The sequence below is a fragment of the Neovison vison genome, chromosome 1 (assembly GCF_020171115.1).
Source record: "Neovison vison isolate M4711 chromosome 1, ASM_NN_V1, whole genome shotgun sequence".
Classification (NCBI taxonomy): domain Eukaryota; kingdom Metazoa; phylum Chordata; class Mammalia; order Carnivora; family Mustelidae; genus Neogale; species Neogale vison.
The window spans coordinates 267690425-267706771 of NC_058091.1; the positions used below are offsets into that span (position 1 = coordinate 267690425).

Here is a 16347-nt window from a genome sequence, read left to right on the forward strand (position 1 = left end):
CCCAACTTGATCAGAACAAATAGTACTTCCCAGATCCTGCTTATTGTATCCTGTTATTCTTCTGTAAATTCTGGGCAAAGCTGAGTTTAAATTTTAAATAATGTTTCCTGATAGAAGGAAACAAAACCCCTTTCTAATGACAGGACTGTTTTCAAAGCCCTCTCCTGGGGTCTGGTCCATCAGTCCTATAGGAAGTAAATCCACCATAAACCCCCAGAGCCATGGAAAGAGGTCTCCCCAATTCCTTTATTCTTCTCCCAGCTTGTTTTCCTGCTGTTGCCACATCTTTAAGGGACTTGGATCTTTTAGAATTGTAATCTCTCCTGCGAAGCTTTAAGCAACCTCAGGAGCTAATAAAGGACTCTAAGAAGCCTTTAAGATGCTTCTTCTAACTTCTAGAATTGGTTTCCCTGATGAGAAGTGGCCAAATCCAGTTTTGCCTCATCACTGTTCTTTCTCCACTGCGAAGGTTGCCATCTTTGGAGAAACTGTGACGGGGAGAGTAAGCCACCAGGACGGTGTCTGACTAGTTCAGGTGGGCATGGAGAGCTATGGATGCCTGCTCTCCATCAAGCTGGGGAAAGCCCCAGTGAATGTGGTTAGGCCACTTCTCAGATCATTCTGTCACCAAGTTCCACTGTTCTAAGGATTTTTCACCAAATTTCCCGCCCTTGTGGAAAAACTAACTCCAATTTCTGTATGTTAGTCTCAGAATTAACTTTGAAATGAAAATTCTTCCTGGAAATACTTCCTGTGTGTACCTCATGCCCAAGACAGCTTTGCATATAGGAGGGGTCACCTTGGCTGACTGTACTCTATGGGACTTGATGCACCATGTTTTTCAAGTTTTCCTTTTTTCTCCCTGTTTCTTTTATTTTCTTCCCCTTCCTTTTTTTTTTCTCTCCATCTCCCCACCTTTTCTTTTCTCCTCCCATTCTTTCCCCTCTCACTCCCAAGGAGACAGAATGACCTAGTGATGAAGGGCTTGGGTTCAAGACTAGAAGGGGGTAGTTGGAACGCTTAGCTCTACCACTCACTATGGAGGTTATTTTGGGGACATCATGTGATGGCTTTGAACCACAGTTGCCTATTCTTTGCAAGGGAATAATCCAGGGTTTGTTTTAGTATCAGGGAAATATATATAAAGCACTTTTCATGAGCTAGTATGAGCACCAGCCAGATACTAGTAGTTTCTATTGATAGATGATGGCCATTTTTATTACATCAATTCATTCGTTTCTTGCTGAGTCCCTGCCATGGTGTAAATATTTTACGTGTATTGTTTATCTTCACCATCATTTCCTAGAGGTCTAAGAGATGTCCTTTAGGATTTTAATAACAAAACAGTAGACATCTGTAAATAAAAGAAACCAGTAACAGCAATCAACCACAAATAAAAATAGCAAAGTATGAATAAGGTAGCAAGAAAAAGAGATTAATAAATATGAATATAACAATTTTGATATAACAAATACTTTCTCAGGAATAGCCTCAAACAACGAATATTTTAATAAGGCAGCCCTGATTTATAAAGTTCTCTGGTGCTGATTTTTCAGGAAAAACACACACGTTTCTTCTTGTTTCCATTCAAATTCCTGCTCTTCCTCTGGAGGCCATGGTAACATGGGTCGGTCCATCACTAACCTCCTCAACAAAGGTGGTTAAGTTATAATCACTTTAATTCCAGGTTCAAAAGTTTCAGGGCCAGAAGGCTCTGTTTCTAGTTCTTGAAAACCTTCTCCAGAAATGAAGGCTGCCACCCTGGGGATAAACAAAGTCATTGGTTGTAAGGGAAAGTAAAGCGTTCATACCTAATGACTCTCATGTTCGTTAGCCTCTTCCCACACTAATAATCGTCGGGTTAGGTTTCGGAAAAACCACTGTCATGGCATTACCCTGCATAGAAAGCTTCCCCTTCTGCCCACTGTATGTGATATGTGGCCCAGCCCCCATGCTGGGCCAACTTCACGGCTTCTTGTTTTCTCAGCATCACTCAAACCAGTCTCCTCATTAGGCCTCGGGCTCACTTTGTACTTAGCAATGCAGGGCATGGTAATTCCCCTGTAAGATCAGGCTCAAACTCTGTTGCCCTTCTGAAGTGTTTTCTGTCCACTTTAGTATAGTGGGCAGAGCACTGGGCTGGGAACAAGGAGGCCCGGTAGCCCCAGCTCTGCTGCTGACTGGGACACGTTGCTTCCATGGTCCACATTCTAGTTACTTCCATGTAAAATGAGCCAATTACACTAGGCAACTTTGATGTCCCCTATGGCTCATCTTGATTGACTAGAAGAGTTTATATCCTTGGATGTCTTTTGTTGCATGTGCTTAAGCCATTCATTTGTCCTTCACTTCCTTTGCCTTTAGATCTCTTGTTCTGTTCCTAGGTACACAAATCACAAAAAGTCCACAAGCTCTGGAAGGAAAGAGTCCTCCTTCCCTGATCTTATACTATTTTGTACACTGTATTGAAGCAACGTGACCCAGTATCTTACTTGCAATGGATGTTCTCTAATAATTGATTGACATATTGCCCAGGATCAATGGGTCCTCATTGATTTTTGTGCTCTAGATGACATGGAATGTAAATAAGAGCTGTTAATTAAGAATCTATTCCCTTTCACTTGAAGTTTTACACACAGGAGAACACAGTAGTGGGGTTTCTGTTAAACAAAAAAAGAGTTGGATCTGTATCACAAGTGTTCTTCATTTTTTTGCACATAAAATGGGAATATTTTAATAGTACCTTTATCTAAGAAGTAAATGGATCAATGTAGGTAATGCAGTGCTGATCGTACCTGGTACAGTGTGAGTGCTCCTTAAAAGTAAACTCAAAAAGAGAGAAGCAGATAGTGTTTCTTTCAAAAATCATTAGAGCAAATTTTGGTTGACATTAAATACATGTCAGCTTTCATCATGATTGAAGAAGTTGTTTCTTTCTAGTCAGTAGAGTAGGAATCAAAGATCTGTGTTCTAATTATAGTGATTCTTTCTGTTCATTCATTCAGCTTATAAATATTTTTGAATTGCCTGTTCTATTCTAGGCAATGTTCTAAACCAGTTTGGCCAATATTCTAAAACAGCACTGAGCAAAACAAGACATGATCTCTATTCTCATTGACCTTATGGTCTATGAGGGAATGTAAACATTTCTAAGTTTACTATTTCAAATTTAGTAAGTGTCCAAAAAGGTAGGAACTGAATTCTAATAAGCATATTTTAAAAAGGTACCCAAACTGGTCAGTTAGAGATATTTTTCCTCAGAAAAAGATGAGCTGAGGTTTGAAGGATGATTAAGAGTTAACCTGACAGTAGGTGGAGAGTGGGAGAAGGATGAGGTTGGAGAAAGAGAGGGAGTGTTCCAGCATAGAGGACATGTAAGAAGGCATTGAATGGGGGCAAATGTGGCATCTTGGAAGGCTGGAAAAATTCTACTGAGGCTGCCAAATTAAGAGAGAGGAAAACGATGACAGAGAAGGTTGGAGAAGTGGGTAGGGACAAGCTTGTGCAGTCTTATAAGCCATGCGGAGGAGTTAAGTTGTCATCTTAAGAACAATGGGCAGTCCTTGAAGCATCTGAGAGGACAATGGACATGACTAGATCTGCGTCTTGAAAAAACAAAAGCAGAACTCTCTGGCTGGATGGCACATAGAAACCCAGAATGGATATTGGAAGACCTGTTCAGAGTGCTCGCTTCGGCAGCACATATACTAAAATTGGAACGATACAGAGAAGATTAGCATGGCTCCTGCGCAAGGAGGACATGGAAGACCTGTTCAGAGGTCATTGCAGTAGTCTGGGAGAGAGATTTGGTGACTTTAATTCAGGTGATAATGGGTGGAGATGGAATGAAGTGAGAGAATTCAAGAGGCATTGAAGAGGAAGTGGACTGGTCCTGGATCTGGGTTGGACACAGGGGTGAGGAGAGAGAGGCCTTAAGGCTAGCAGGACCTTGGCTTCTTCCGCCTAATGGATGAAGGGGCCATTCCTCCTCTGGGCATCCCCAGGGTCTTATGAGTATCTGAAAGAAAGAATGGGTATAAAAATGTTCTGCAAAGGGTCATTTCTACACGTATGTTAATTGTTAGGGAGACAGGCCTAGGCAGACTCAGGGAGAATCAGGGAAAGGAAGGCAAGAGTGTGTTTTCTCTTCTATCAGATTGTTTTCACTTCGGATTCAGCTGAGAGAGGGCTGTGTCATGAACACCGGACTAGCAGTTCTGCCTTCACGGTGTCCTAATTGGAAAAGATTCAAGAAGAAAGAAAAATTAACAGGCTGCTCCTGTCCACATGTCTTGCATATTACTTTAAATGAGCCTTTCACATACAAAGAAAAGAATTCAAGACAGAGAGAATATTTATTCTTTTTGCTTTTGTGATCCAGAGGGCAAATCCCAAGCCTCTTCTCCTCGGCAGAAGGGAGCTTTTTCACAAAACGTGATTGCCCCTGATCTGATGTATGTTGATGTGACTGGTGATCCCGAACCCTCTGGTGTTCGTAAAGTTAAACACTCTTGGTGCCATAACAGGGACAACGGCATCAAGAATCACTAGAAGTACCCATTGTACTTCTGTGACATCTATAAAATGAAAGCCGTTTCTGCGAAGAATAAAGCTGGTCTGAAGGAAGCATATTATTTTGCATATTTTATGTACATACTTTCCAAGAAATATGACCTTTATTTCCTATTTGGAGTGGAGTGTAATCAGGACTTGAGTAGCTAGTGTAACAGGATCATTAAAAGGGATATTTTCACTGACATTAGAAGTCTAAATGGCCACTAGGCCTTATATACAACCTTGGCTTTTTCCTGTCTACCCGGAGTTAATAAGTGATAAGGCCGGGAGAGAGATAAATCACAGAAATCCCTGTCCAAAGAAAACATATTGACTACAGCCAGGCAAATAACAGACCATAACCAACGGCCCCATTCATCATTCATGTAATAGGGATATAAAGTATTTCCTACCAAAGAAACCATATAGAAGGAAAAGGCAGATAAGCTGCCCCAATCTAAGGCATGTGATTTGGTTATTAAGGGACATGAACTATTTGTCACATGGCTTTAATCTTTAAGATGTGTGGCCATTTCTAAACTATAAATTTCTGGTCAGGGATTAGAAAGCTATTAACAATAAAGGTAGGGACGGAGTTTTATATGTATTCTTGCCAACATAATGCAACACTAGAGAGTCTTGAACCTCTAATCTATTTAGCATGATATAACATGATTTGGTTTTCAAAGCCAATAAACTATTTGGAGGTCTTCAAGGCTTTTGTTTTTGTTTTTATCCAGCATCATGATAAATTAACCTTTCAGGTTTTTAACTGTATATGTTGTAAGTTTCTTTAACATCCTTGGCAGGGGGGTGCGGTGGAGTGGGTAACAAAATTAAATTTTTTTCTTTTTCTCCTTTTCTAAGGCTTACTCCAAATGTTTGGTAGAGGGTTATTTTCTGTTGTTTTGTTTTGTTTTGTTTTTATTTTTGTTTTTTTTGCCCATGTTTACAGTGGTGTGGGTGCTAGTCTTCTGTTCCTTGTTAACTAAGTGATGTGGGATCCACTAGAGCATTCAAGCTTGCTTTTTTCTTTATTACAACGTAGTACCTAGTGATTTCAGATAATTTCAGAAATATTAATTGAAAAATTATTAAAATAATATTAAAGTCGCTCATACTTCTACCAGTTTTTAAAACATTAAATACTCAGTAAGTGTTAGCGGTTAATGTTTTTAATGGCCTATGTCTTTCTTCTTCGTATGCATATATCTGCCTCATCACCAAAATAGGGTGAGACCTTACATCATAGTGCGTGATTCATTTCTTCACTTAGCAATATGGAGGAAACACGTGTAAGAAAACATAGGTCATATAAATTTAAAAACAACTTTTAGTCTTTCATAATCATTCCACATCTTGGTAGACTCTTGGTAGAATCTTATTCCATAATCTTATCTTGTTGTAGTGTAGATACCTTGAATTTGGGTTCTGGTGGTCTCTTTTTTTCCTGAAAACCCCCAGCACAGATCAGTAGTCCTATACCTGCATTCTTTGGTGTACACATCGGTTGAGACCCACCAGCCAACCCCAAATGAGTGTGTACCTTGCTCCAAGGGCCTCATATCTTGGGGGGCCTGATGTCTCAGCGGTTGGTTCCAGCTCCCCGATGCTCATTCAACTACAGAATGTGGAGCTGTGTGTTTTCCACTTAAACCCAACTTGCAGGTCTATGAGTTCCATAAATTTGCCCCCTTGCCCTATGAAGCAGTACTATACTTTCCATACTAAAAATGGGAACTTATGTAAGAGGCTTAATATTTCTGAAGTTGAATCAAGTCCAAAATAATGACAATTGTGTAGGAAATTGAGGTCCCTCCCAGCAGCCCCCCTCCCCAGGATAGCAACATTCCTTGCTAGAGTTTTGAATTCTTCTTTTCTCTTTTCTCACTGCTGGCTTTTCACCCTCTGACAACCTTTCTTCAGTTTTATCTTATCATCCCCTCCTTTTCCACACTTTTTTTTTTACACTGTTGTCTCTTTCAATCTTCTTCCTCTGTGAAGAAGAAGAACTTTTACTGAAAAGTAAAACGTTTCCCCCCCTGAGAATCTGCGTGAGCCCGGCTCTATTATTAGCCCATTTTATAAGAAAACTTAGAGAGATAAAGTGACTTCCCCAGGGTAATGTAGTTGATGAAAGGAGGAGCCAGGATTTGGACCCTGGTCAAGGGAAACCAGAGCCTGCATGGCGGTCAACCTCCTGGGCTGCTACTTCAGCTCATTCATTTTTGGAATTATGTGATCCCCTCAAATTTGAGTGTTGGTGATGGGAGACTGTGGGTATTTCTAGGACATGTGAGGTCTGATAGGAACTGAAGCCATATATATATATATTTTTTTTCTATACATACATTTTTTGTTTGAGAGAGAGAGAGAGAGGAGGAGGAGGAGGATAGAGGGAGAGAATCCCAAGCAGACTCCCTATTGAGCCTGAAACCCCATGTAGGGTTCAATCTCACCACCCTGAGATCATGACCTGAGCCCAAATCAAGAGTCATAGATTCAACTAACTGAGCCATCCATGAACCCACCCCTCTTTTTTTTTTTTTAAAGAGAGACAGAAAAAGGAAGGCTTTCATGTTTTAAACAAGTTGTATCATTATGAACGTAATGCATACTTATACAGAAAATTTTATCAACACAGAAAGTATGAAGAGATCCATTATCCCACCCCTCAGAAGTAATCAGTATTAATACTTTTTAGTTTTCTAATATCTTTGTGTTACTCTTATGAATTTTTATCAGTATATCACAAGATGATTATGTAATTTTTCATCTTTCTTTTAATTTAAATGGTAAAAAAAAATTTCCTCTGCTAATTCCGATTCTTCCTAAGTGCATTTTATCAGATATACAATAGTCCCTTTTGTGGCTGCATTATAATTTACTTAGTCATTCCCCTACTGTTGGATAGCCACATCTTTTCTTCCATAGGACTTTTAACAGTGTTTGTGTCAGAGTAGAACATGGTCTTGAATATAAGGCATTCCCCCCGTTTTCCGAACATAAAGTTTTTCAGTTTTAGGAATAAGTGAACTGTGTACATATTTGTAGATACTAATGAATTATCAAATGTCTACTTATAATATTTCACACATTAATTTAGGGACACATGCATATTTGAAATCACACACATAATTTACAACATTTACAAATACAACTCTTTCCACTTTGAGGATTACACTTTTATTCAGACTTAGACATCAGCATTTTTGTATGTTTTTGTGAAAACCAGAGCCACTTTAAATCCCATCATATTCGGGGCCCCTGGGTGGCTCAGTGGGTTAAAGCCCCTGCCTTCGGCTCAGGTCATAATCCCAGAGTCCTGGGATTGAGGATCGAGCCCTGCATCAGGCTCTCTGCTCACCAGGGAGCCTGCTTCCCTTCCTCTTTCTCTGCCTGTGTCTCTGCCTACTTGTGATCTTTCTCTCTGTGTGTCAAATAAATCAATAAATAATCTTAAAAAAAAAAAAATCCCAGGGGCACCTGGGAGGTTCAGTGGGTTAAAGCCTCTGCCTTCGGCTCAGGTCATGATCCCAGGGTCCTGGGATTGAGCCCCATGTCCGGCTCTCTGCTAGCAGGGAGCCTGCTTTTCTTTCTCTCACTCTGCCTGCCTCTCTGCCTACTTGTGATCTCTGTCAAATAAATAAATAAAATCTTAAAAAAAATCCCATCATATTATACTTTAAGACGTTTGAGACACAGCTCTTCTTAAATCTATGTATAATGCTTTCACTGGAAATTTTATCCTAAGCCATAAGTAACTGTTTGCTCTATTTAAATCATTTAAATCTCCAAAGATAATGACTTTCAGCTATGTTTTAAAAACTGATCATGAAAGGCTTGTTTTGAGGAACATTTGTCATGCTGAAAGGCCAATCTGCTAGCAAAGATTACTATATTTGCTAATTTTCTATTTTTCTTTTCTGTTTTGACCAACGTCTTTAGGTAACCTCTCCATGCATCTCCACACTACCATTGCTGATAGTTGTTTCATGCCCGAAGCAGCACCGAGTTTAAACTAACATGACTGGAGAAGAACCTTATCATAAGGGAGACTTTAAAATTACTAAAGTCGGGGCACCTGGGTGGTTCAGTGGGTTAAAGCCTCTGCCTTCGGCTCAGGTCATGGTCCCAGGGTCCTGGGATCGAGGCCCGCATCGGGCTCTCGGCTCAGCGGGGAGCCTGCTTCCTCCTCTCTCTCTGCCTGCATCTCTGCCTACTTGTGATTTCTGTCAGATAAATAAATAAAATCTTCAAAAAAAATAAAAATACTGAAATCCATCCCAAGAGAATTATTATTTTTTTTTAAGATTTTATTTATTTGACAGACAGAGATCACAAGTAGGCAGAGAGGCAGGCAGAGAGAGAGAGGAAGGGAAGCAGGCTCCCCGCTGAGCAGAGAGCCTGAGGCGGGGCTCAATCCCAGGACCCTGAGACCATGACCTGAGCTGAAGGCAGAGGCTTAACCCACTGAGCCACCCAGGCGCCCCCCCAAGAGAATTATTTCTTGAGAGGCATGTTCTCTCCACCTATTTCAGCCCTTTCCCGTTGGTGGGTCATATGTCATGTGTGATTCTTGGATACAGATTAAGTACCAAACCCCACAGTATGTCTGATTTGTGCAGACTCCTGAGTGGGCCTCCTATTATTGAAGGTTCTGAATGTGCAGGTGGAGACCATCCCATTCCTCACAGGTCAAAGAATCTCTGCCCAAACTTCTCAGTGGTGAGGGGGTAGCCAGAAGCTGCGACTCCCTAAATTGAAGGCAGAAACAGCAACAGGAGAGCAGACTCTCCTTGTGTCCTTGGCTCGTCAGCCTCCAAATGTCAATGTTCATCTCTTTCCTGTTAATGTTAACGGGGGTTCACTTCTTTACATCTTGGGTGGGAGACCTGACCAGCTTGGCAGAGCCACCTGGGATTAGCTTCCCGGTTTGGGTCCAGAAATCCCACCACCCAGTTAATGGGAAGTTAACTTAGATCTTTGTTTAATGCCAAAAATAGATTCACATTTAAATATCTGCAAGGATTAAGGCCATCCAAGTGGTTCTACATATGTATGTTGTTCCCTTGTAGTGTGAACTGATTATTAAAATACTCGGTGAGACACAGCTGCCTCTTTGAGGTTATTGGAAGGTTTGGGTCCCAGAAAGTCCCTGGGGGATCTGTCCTGAGCGAGGTTATACATCTGTATCTCTCCAGTTTCTTCAAGACTAGAAAAATGAATCATTTGCATTGGCTAGCTCAGAAGACACAGGAATCTCATCTAAAAGCTTGAAAATTAAATTTATAAAATTATTAACACCAAAGCTAAAGAATTATGTGACTTGTCAGAAAGTTCTATGTCAAGGCCAAAATACAGGCTAGGCTGGGCTCCTGAGCCCCTGCATGTCTCAGCTTTGTCTCATGTCTATGTAATTAAGTCAGTTTAACTTCAGTGCGGTTTTTACAGTTGACCAAGCCTTTTCCATTCAATTCTTTTCTGTTAACCTGTGAGGTAGGAAGAACAGGTATTTTTAGCTTCGTTGTCACTGTGAAAATTGGGGTTTAGAGAGAGGTGAAGTTGTATATTTACAGTCATTTAGGTCACTTGGTGATAGAGCTGATATCAGATTCATATTACTCCAAATGATTGGTTATACTATAAGGTATCTCATCTTTTTACATCTACAAAATGGACTCATACTGCTTATACGCCATTATTTCTTTTCTCTCTCTCTCTCTCTTTTTAAGCTTTCTATGTTCATAATTCACTAATTAGATTGGGGGCTTCTAGAGTTTTAGACTGCCTTTCTGGTACTGACACATTGATTACATGTATTTTATATGTAGCATTTACCATCAGCTGATATGATCTGGATTATGTCTTTGTTTACTTGTGTATAGTCTGTGTCTCTCACTAGAATATAAGCTCCATGAAGACAGGATCCTTGTCCGTCTATACTAGTGCCTAGTACTGTACGTAGCACGAGTGGGGAAACTCAGTAAATATTAGTTAGATCAATGAATGGAAGAACCTATGAAGGAATGGCTGAGAAACTGGCCATAAATTTTTGGTATGTGAGCCTTAAAGATGACCTACTTAACCCGAGTTGTTGACTTCTTCATAGATGAGGATAACTGGGCTTACAGAGTTTAAAAGACTCATTTAAGTCACTTAGCTAGTAGTAGATCTTTACACCAGAGTCCTTTTCTTTGATGGGTCAGTCAAGAGCTTATCTCTACACCATGTGTATTCCCTTTAGGCTCATTTAGTTGTAAAGAAACTGTAGGACTACAGATCTCAGGAGTCAAGACAGATCCCTGTTTGAATCCTGGCTCAGTTGATTTGTAGCTGGTTTCTTAACAAATCTGAGACTTCTTTTCTGCTTTGTAAAATGGGGATTACATCTCTTAGGATTGCTGTAAGGATTCAAATAAATGATGCATATGAAAAGCTTAGCAGAGTGCATGGCATCTAGTAAGCACTCAATTAGTGGTGGATCTTACCAAAAAAGAATTTGAGAGGACAGATTCCTATAAGTCTGAATTTTTGAGAAAGAAAGTCCCTCAGAAATAGCCTGAGCCAATTTTTCCTATTTTGTCGAGGAGGCAGCTAAGGCTCTGCATAAGAAGGAGGCTTTTCCAAACCAATACTTGATTGATTTACATGTATAAGCAGAACAAATCATATAAAAATGGATTTGCTAATTATTTTGTGAATTGTCTTGCATACTTGCAAATATTTAAAAGCATCGTAATTTTGAACGTATATGAAAATCATTCAACCAACATCATCCTGGTCACATGGCAGTCTCTTTTCAAATCTTTTTAGGTCATTAATCTTTGAGTACAGTCCCAAGAAAAAGGGGAGATTGTAGACCATGTGTAATTCCTTGGGCCTCCAATATATGATCCGTTTTGTTTTTTGGTTTTTTTTTAAGTGTCACAGACATCACCGTTCTGATCTGTTTTCTTACATCTTTGTCTTTCTGTTGACAAAAGAGGAAAGAGCTTTTCTTTACCTCCAAGTATGTCAAAGTCTCACAGAAGAGTTATGTGCCACTGCCACCACTGGCAAAGCAGAGTCATGGAATTTAAGGACATTTCCTTCAGCCTTTCTTTTTGGGAGAGCCTAGTGTTAGAAGAAACATCTGTCAGACACCAGAAGGCTGTTGGGAGACATCATTAGGACTAGAGGGTCATTTTTCCAAGGTATACACCAGGAAGGGACTTGGGTGGGGTCCACCTGAAGGCATGGTCACCAATTGGAAATTTATGGGAATGTTTACATCTAGCCATGGGGCATCTGTGGGCCCTCCCATTCTGACTTTAAATCTCAGTAGCCCAAGGTCCTTGAGGTGATAAGATGTGGTAGGCTTTGTCGCATTTCGGGATCTTCTGCTTCGTGGGTTGCAAGGCAAAACCATCATCATGAGGATCAATGAGAGAGATTTGCAAGATGGCAGCAATCAGAGACAAGATGAAAACCTGCTTGGGAAGAGATCTCTGCTGTGGGCCTGGCACAGTGAGGAGTTTTGTTCTGCTGTCTGGCTGACAATGAATGAATGGATGAATGTGTGAGTTGCTGTCAGGTGTGTCCTGCAGTAATCAGTGAGGACAGTATCACTGTATCAATAGCATACCCTAGTTCATTAAAAAAAAAAAAAAAAATCCAGATTATATAAGGTGCTCCTGCTCTAAACCTTTCCTTGGGGTTTGTGTTAGAATTCAAATAGATTTTTCTTCAGACCTTCCTAAAAAGGCACTCAATTTTTGGTGAAAAGCAAAAAAAGGGGCCAGATGTCCATTGCTGCTAAATGTAATGAGTAGAGTAAAATGTAAAATATATTAATTCCACTTTCCTAACTGCAGCTAATTAAGGGTGGCTCATTTAAAAACAGACCTAATTTAATCCACTAATATAAGTATTCAATTAAAGTTGTTCCTACTGCTTTCTTCTCCTCAGAAGACTTTTTTGTATACTTATATATGATGCATTCATGGTGTGAATCCTTTCATGGGTCCAGGCTGTAATGGAAGAGCAGTTTCAGGACATCATAATTGCCTGAATTAAATAACATGTATGTAAATGGAGATTTGAGTGTCACTCGTGCCCTGCAAAGCTATAAGGAATTGAGTCCCTATATCCTGATACCTTTTAGCCTATCAGAATGAAATGTTTCCCATTTTATTCTATGCTACTTAGAATAGTTTATTGCATTATTAAGTGCATGTTACAAGAAGCACATTGTTGTTTAAGACTCATTGATTTAAGCAGAACTGTTCTTATAAAGTTTCGTGGGCTTTTACATAAAAAGAGAAGAGCCCATATAAAATTATAAAACCTTAATGTAATATAACAGCCTATAATATAATATTCTCCCATTTTCTAAAGAAGCCACCAAAAATTTTTAATGAGTTTATTAGAACTACTGTTTGTGAATTCGGGGATGTCATGTCTAATTAGACTTAATGGATTTAAGTATTTCTTTAATGAAATCTGTAGCTTAACTCGTCAGGGTTATATTCCTTGTCCTCCTGCCCTTAAAGTGATTTTACTTTATTTTTATTTTTGGTGGCATTAGAAAGAAATGAAAGACTATGATTCTGCCTCATTCTCAGATGGATATAGTGAAAAATACAGTGCTTATTATGAAGTTAATGTGAATTACCATGTAATTACCACTGGCTGCACTGTAATGATTATTTAGTTACCACTGAGCATTCCCTGCCAAATAACACACATTATTTCATAGGAAGCTTAGAATTAACTCAAGTCATCCCGGAACTCACGGAGGGAGTCCTATTCCCGATCTCTTTTGTTAAGTGTAGGCGCTGCTAATGTTAACATCTAAATAATCAAGCTTGGAACAAACCGACAGCCGAACCGGGTATGAGTTTACATGATTTGATTTGCTGATGTTTTAAACACTTAGCGGGAGACAGCTATAGAAGCCAATTAAATCTCTCCAAGGTGCACAGAGTTATCTCCTTTGTGAGAAACAATTTAAGGGAATTGCATTGGCCCTTTAACTGGAGGGGAGAAGAAGCATTAGGAATGAAATTTCAGATGCAAAGTGCTGATCAATCGAGCCTCCTTTTGTGTTTTTTCAGCCCTGTGTGGTTTGGGCTGCTGATATTTTAAAGGATTTGCACTCTCATTTTGCAAGCGCAGGGTTATGTTAAACTTTTCTCAGTGAAAATGTTCCTTTGGCTATTGATTATGATGTGCCTTTAACCAAGGCATTGTGTTGGAAAGAGTCAAACAAAAACAAAAACAAAAAACATGTCAGTACATCCCATCCCTTTCAGATACGGGATCTTATTTAGTGTGCCGGAATTCCCAGTTTAAAGTAATCACAAAATTTATGGAGAAACGGATAAAAAAGGTTGTAAAATATCGATTTGGGGAAAATAATAACACAACTCATCTATAATAAGAAGAAAAATGAAGCAATAATTCAGGGGGTATCGAGCGGCTCGCTGCTGGGAGTATTGATCTAGTCCTTTACGGTATGAGATCGCACCAGAGATTGTTCTGAAAGAAAGAACAGCATTCCTTCGCTCATTATTTCTCAGATACTATCGCCTTGTTACACGGGCCCTGCAGAGTTGGGATTGTTGCAGCTGGGACAGTGGGACATGCGATAATAATAATAAATAAATAAATAGCTCAGAAATCTATATGGCCTGAAAGCCACAGTGCCTGGTCTTAATAACACATTGGCTCTGATTTTCTAAATTCTTCGTTGCCTTAGAGTAGCTAATGACAATCCCAATACTGTGTGGTTCGTTTAGGAAACAAACAGATCTTCATCTTCTATAATGGGTTCCCGTGTTTGGAAGGCATTCTTGTCTTGGCTGAAGAAGCATGCATCTGTTGTGTTCCTTCTTAGGTCACTAAATTGAAAACAATACATTTATACCATTTGGATGATGGGAAGCGCTGGCTTTAGCTTTTGCGTGTAGCATGGGTTTATATCGTCAGACCATTTTTGGACGAGGCAGGAATATTATTGTTTCTGAGCAAAATCTTTAACATGGCCTGCAACTTTGAAATTCACATTCACACATCATGAATTTATAAGTTTATCTAGAATTTCTAAGATGTTAACTGACAGATTGACTTGGCAACGTGTGCAGGCATCACAGTAACTCCTTAAAATGGCGGACTGTATTTCATCACTGAAGAATTCTAGGTTCTGTCTAGACTTTAAGATTATCCTATAAATAATATTGAGGAGACATGAATTTGGTTTTGCTCTCATTTTACTTTTTTTTTTAAGCAGAGAGGGTGTGATAATATTCAAATTCCAATTTAATAAATAAGGTTTGATACCTGTTATGTTTCAGGCATCTTCTAGGCTCTGTGACCCAAAGAGGTGAAGTTCTTGCCCACAAGACACTTATATTCTAGGAAGGGAAGGAAGGCAATACGCAAGTAGGAAAAAAGATAATTTTCAAATTGGCTAAAGTGTTTTGAAATAAATAAGGGGGGGGTGATCTGGTAGAGCATAATTGGGGCAAAGGGGCTTCTTTAAGTAGCAATTAGTACAATAGAATATAGACAGCATACAAATGGGTAGGACTTGGAGACCGCACAACATCATGCTGACAAACACGTTTTTATTTCTAAGTGTCTGTTTGTTTCTAAGCGATTTTGCCCTGTGCTAAAGTCATGCTATCATTTGCCCAGAAGCTTCACTTTCCCTACCCTATCCTCCAGTCACTCTGTGATCATTATATAGAAATATGAGCCACACTGGCTGGCTGTATGCTCAGCAGATCGAGCACCCTGAAATTTCAATAAGCATTGATCCATGTCATTGCACCAGATCCTTGAAATTGTTGTTTCTATAATATTTGTCTGTCCCTTTCTGACTCTAAAGGAGAAAAAAAAAAAGTTCCAAGGAACAAGAGGCTGATACTTGGTGTCAATAAAGGTGGATGGAGAGGGAAGGATGGAGAAGCAGAAAGAATAAAACATCAAACCATCAAGACTGATTCCCAAAATAGCTTTCAATAAACTGCGAAGCATACCCCTCTTTCTTTAGCTACAAAGTAAGATTGAAAGTCATCACTGAGTCTTAAACTGTGAATATTGAAATTGCGAGATGTATGGTACATTTAGTGGAGACGTTGGTGAAGTGCAGAAGTCATTTTAACTTTGTCTTTTAATTTTAAAGATTTATTGGATGCAAGGAAGGAGAATATTTATAAGCGTTCTTAGGTATTCACAAAACATGTAGTTGCCAAACAGTGCAAAGAATGGAAAGAAATCATCATTACGGAGCTGGATGATTCAGGAAATGTGGTGATAAATATGGGAGTGACAACATATTATCTCAGCTCCTTCTAGCTCCACATTTTTGAGTCATGATTATCAAGTGTATCACTGCAGGGAATGTGCTAAGTCAGTTTGGAGCTAGAGAAATTTTAGTTTTAAAAGAATAACCAGGCAGTGTTTGGGAAGTACAAATACAATAAATGATGTCAAGTCATCTCAGCTTAAGTAAATATATATTGTATCATTTGCTTCCACCCTTTAATTTCTTGTAATGAAAGGGAAGTGGCAAGCAACAAGAAAGCAATTAATTTCAACAATGATTCCTTAGATTCTGTAGTGTCTGAATTAAAAAGAACATTAAGATAACTTTTCTAATAGCTCATTTTTTTTTAATCATTGATGTCTTTAAATGGCAGGTGCATTGGAATTGTTTTAAAAGACTTATTTTTTTCCCCTTGTTTGCAAACAGTGTGTCAAAATGAGCTGTTGATTATTTTGTGGTGTTGTCCCAAATGCATGAAG

At 39.3% G+C, this 16347-nt stretch overlaps 1 protein-coding gene and 1 pseudogene across 4 annotated transcripts in view; both read left to right on the plus strand.

Annotated features, from left to right (window-relative positions):
- EBF1 (EBF transcription factor 1) overlaps window positions 1-16347 on the plus strand; it is a 384990-nt gene that overhangs the window by 309100 nt on the left and 59543 nt on the right. The window lies entirely within an intron of this gene.
- On the plus strand, window positions 3684-3784 carry LOC122897778 (annotated as a pseudogene).